The sequence below is a fragment of the Nylanderia fulva genome, unplaced genomic scaffold, assembly GCF_048542155.1.
Source record: "Nylanderia fulva isolate GAGA-0341 unplaced genomic scaffold, ASM4854215v1 Scaffold528, whole genome shotgun sequence".
Classification (NCBI taxonomy): Eukaryota; Metazoa; Arthropoda; class Insecta; order Hymenoptera; family Formicidae; genus Nylanderia; species Nylanderia fulva.
The window spans coordinates 43,596-48,731 of NW_028190619.1; positions in this window are offsets into that span (position 1 = coordinate 43,596).

The window sequence follows — 5,136 nt, forward strand, 5'->3', positions numbered from 1 at the left end:
GTTATGTGTTGGTATTTAAAAATCGTAATTAGTTAATTTCGCTACAGTTAGATAAGATTCTTTCTTTCTACATTTTTTAAAAGTTGAGGATGTAAGAATTTTTAAGTAAGAATATTCTTAAATTTATTGTTATTTAGTTATTAAAGAAGATAGTTGTCGGCGAAACGTACTTGTTTATTGGAATTGGATTATTCTATATCTATTTAGGATTTATAAATTTTTTTATTTTATGTTTTAATAAAAAATTCTGGTAACTTCTTAATCTTTCGGATCACAAGTTGGCCTATGAGTGATTGTGTGATCTTTAATAAAATTCAAGCTTCTGAAAAAGAAAATTGGCTGTGCTAATGAAAAAACAATTATATTACAAAGTAGTAAATCGCAGATGAATGTTTTTTTAAAAATTATTTTTTAACTGTCCCACTAACAGCACACATGTCGAAAGACATTTGAGGATATCCAGAGAATAAAAAATATCCTTGCAAAAAACATAATGAAAAAAAATATCGATACAAATAAGTAGTTGCAGCGATTTACGGAAGCGGAGGCGCTTTATCAGAAGCGAATCAATCGAAATCTAACGTGACTGTTGGAAGTACTTATGTCTGTAAAGATGGTTTTTCTTTGACAACGTCACGCTGAATGCGTTCAGTGCCGTACACAGACTCGCCTCAGCGTGAAATGTTATTAACAAGAAGCGTTGATTGAGGTTTTTGCTGTTTTTCAGTGATATGTGGTCTTGTCTCGTAGGACGATCGACTTCTCTTTAGAAAACGGTCCCTAACGCGAGATGGATAAACTGGTATGCTCTAAATGCGCCACGTAATTACATTAAGCTTATCCTCTCCTAATTCGGGCTTCAGTCAGCTATCTACGACGGATCACGATGCAGATATTGCGTGGTCAGACTCGCGGACTATATGCAAATACAGCAGGTGTTTGCAAAAACTAATGACAAAGGGAAGATAATAATTTTATAGAAGATCCGAAAATGCTATAAAATAACATCTACACACATAAGTCAAAATGTAACACATGAAATTTTTTATATAAGGTACCTTATTTACGCGGAAAATTTATATAACATATTGAGACTTTTTAAACTTGAACAATTTTTCGTTACATTTCGAATCATCACTCATTTCGCGATATTGATTGTTAATATATAGACCATTAAAAAACAACATTTTCTCACCCTATTACTAAAATAATAATTAAAATTATTAAAAAATGTACATCAAAAGTATCTAAAAAAATTAATTTTTTATAGAGTAAATTACACAATTTTTTATACAAATTTTTTACATAGTCACGAAATAAAAAAATGACATAAATCGTTAGAGATCATTTAAATTAAAAAAGAATTTTCCAATTTTCAAAAATTTAAAGTAGATTTTTGAAAAAGTAAAGTCTCGTTTAAAAAAATTTTATCTATTTTTCAATTTATTTTTGTTTCATGTAGCATCTTATCTTTTCTGTATCATTAATGATAAAGCTCATCTGCATTTTTAAATTTTTATGTCTTTAGCTGCATTTCGCAATAATATCATTAATGCGGAAATAGAATATTGAGTCACATATCAAATGATTAATACTTTTTGTGTGTAGTTGTCGCTTTATATACGAGTCTACTCAATAGTGATGTTTACTGCGATGATACAATGCGATGAATCAAGAAGCGTTATACGTCACAAAATTGCGAAAAAAAGGTACATATCGCAGGACTGTGCGGCAATAATAGTTATAAACACGAAAGCGCTTGCGTGATAAAATAGTGCAAAAATAACTCAAAAGAAAAAAAAGATGCAAATTTCTTCGATATTAAGAACTATTTTAATTAATAAATTTTAATTAATATATGTTAATAATAATATATGTAATAATATATTTTAATATATATATTAAAATAACACTTAAAATGAATAAGCAAGATGATAGGGAAAGATTATAATTTCTCAATAAAATATATAATTGCTCTCGCCTTACAGATGAGGTTGAAACGGAGTCAAAATAAAAGTTTTCCTGGCCCTATGCAAGAAAAAAAATGGTGATGTTTTCCTCCTGGGGATACTGGATCAACAGCCCGGCAGATACTTTGATTGTGAAGTGTTCTTATTTTTCATGTAACAGCGACCAAAATATTTCGTTTTTCTTTTATTCTACGTATTTTATAAATGTAGATATGCGCACATCAAAAAAATTAATTTTGCAAGAAAATTTATTTCCATACGAATTATACTAAAGACGTTTATAAAAAAAAAAAAGATTTTCAATAATTTTATGTTACAATAGTTAGCTTCTACGATAAATCATTATATACTATGATAAGATACTTAAATATGACGATTTAAATCTTTGGAGCAACTTCGGAACAAAAATATTAGATAGGAAAAACGTGGAACTAAAGATGTAAGATAATAAAAAGGATACGAGAAGAGAGAAAAGAGATCTGTACGGATTTTACGGCATTTTTTAATGATCTCACCAATGCTTATATATATGTTGGCAATGCCATTGTATGTTGTAAAAACAGTGATAGTTTTTTTTGTACTTTTATAATTCGGATTATTCGGATCATTTGATTGGCTGGTATCCAAATCGTTTAGTTCCCGCGCTTGGTAACCTGCGGATGCCCAGGGCCGCTCGAGGATTATTCGGATTGCATTGGTTAGGTACGATAGCTTGATCTTCGAATTCCAGCTCGAAACTACAAAAAAATAGAGTTTGAGTAAAGAGATACATGAATTTTTCCCCAAAATTATAGACCGGTGGGGAAAAATATAAAAAGAAAAAAAGATGGAAAAGAAAATCGAGCATCAAGCAGGGTTTAATAAAAAAAATACACTTTAAAAAAATGTAAAAAATTTTAATTTGTTTTATTTTAAATATAGACTTTTTTTTTATTTTATTTGAAAATACATATTTTATATACTCAAATGTTTCCCGTATATATTTTTTACAGATCTTTCAATTGAAAATTTTAGGAGGATATTAATAAATGGTAGTAGAAATTAATCGACCAACTACTGGCAAATGAGGAAATGCTTACATATGGACATATATTAAGATGAAATTAATCAATGAGAAATACATTATACTTTATATTAAAAATATATTTATCTTTCTCTCTCTCTCTTTTAGTTATAATAATTTAATAATGATTTTAAAACAATATTGGTGTGGGCGGTATATTAATATTCCTAAAAAGATGTAAAAAAATGTGAAAATTCTCCACATGATAATTAAAAAATGGTAGTAATTTAATCGAACAACTCGGGCAAATTAAGTGATCTTTATTAAATATTCAATATTCAATGTGATATTGAATAAGTCACTTAATTTGCCCAAGTGGTCGATTAAAGTACTACCCATTTTTTAATTATCATATGGTGACTTCACAGTTTTTTACAGCTTTAGGATTATTAAGATACGCCCACAACAATTGTTAAAATAAAATCATTAAATGAATTATAACTAAAAACGCGCGAGAGAGAGAGAGATGAGAGAGAGAGATAAATATATTGGAATATAAAAAGATAAGTTTTCTCAATATATAAATTTCCTATTAATTAGCATTTATAGTACATTGGGAGAGCATTTTCTTTTATTAATTTATCTGAAAAAACATGGTGATCATGGGACCAAGATTGGAAGAGAAGAAGAAATTTTATAAGGACTTTCCCCTTTGATTAAAAATTATTTACCACAATCATAAAAAAATAGAATACGTAGTAAATTTAATCAAATATTTTATTTCTTATTGTAGAGATCTTAATATTTCTATGTGATAAATATTAATCAAAGAAATTCTTATTGGGGGGTGTTCCGAACATGAATAATTAAAAATTAAAATATTATAAAGAGTTCGTTCAGGATGTCTTTGATTATCTGGCTACAGTTTATATCCGCATTCCTATCACTCGCTATTAACCCGAGGAAGTAGTCAAACTCAAAAATAATAAATACACGTGTGTCTTCGGTCGATTGTTTCTTAATACGACTCTCTAGCTTGATATACATGCTGCGCGAAACGGAATCATTCAGATGATCATGCGCCAAGATGATCTCCACGCATCACGGTTATGACACGGGTCAAAAATAATACGAAACATTATAATAACGCATAACATTATAACATTTTCGACCTACATATTGTCCAATGATTACCATGTTCAGGGTAAATTCTAGAAACAATCTAATGTGTATACTCGCTAGGGCACTATAATATTTCCACTTAGCAATTTCAAATCACGGATTATTATTATTTGATTATATATTCTTGGCGACTTTATTTAAGTATGTAAATATCTTTTTTAGAAACATTTCATAAAATTACAATGTTAAATATTAAAAATTTAAATAAAATATTATATTCAGCTTACATATTAGAGTCACATATGTTAAATATTATAATAATTGCTCTATTTCTACTTACTTTTTTTTTTATATTTAAACTCGTAAGTATATGAATCATTAATTTTTAAATAGAAATTTCGACATAATTTATGTAGACACTAAAATCCCTGAAGCAAATGTGCATGACTTACCTTTGATTCGCAGTTGGAAGACAACTTGTTGAAGCAAATAACGACGGTCAAAGCCATGTTATGTGCAACAGAGCAGCGAGTTTAAGACGCAACTTGTGATCGCCGCAATATTTATACCCTTTCAATACCACAGTTGGATTAATAGACAGATAGACCACAAGGCCTGCCTAAAAGAAGAGACCGCCATCTTAGTGCGATAGACTTTGCCCCTTACCGACACACTTTGCCCCTGGTTCGAGCGTGCTACATTTCGTTTTAGACTTTGAACAAAGACTTTGCCCCTGGTTCGAAGTCAGTGCCTAAATTTCGTAGACTCGACCAAAAGACTTGCCCTGGTGCCAAGTCCAGGCTAAATTCGTTTGACATTACCAACAGACTTTGCACCTTTGTGGCGACATCCAGGACGAATTGATCATGAGCCAATTGAGAGATTGGCCCCCGTTAGTGTGTGTGTGGTGTGTTGTGTGTGTGTGGTGTGTGAGAGGAGAGCAGGGCGAGAGAGAATATTTACAATATGCATATATATATAAAAATTATTAAATTAAAAAATATATTTTTTACACATAAAATGTTTTTTTTATGCAAATAA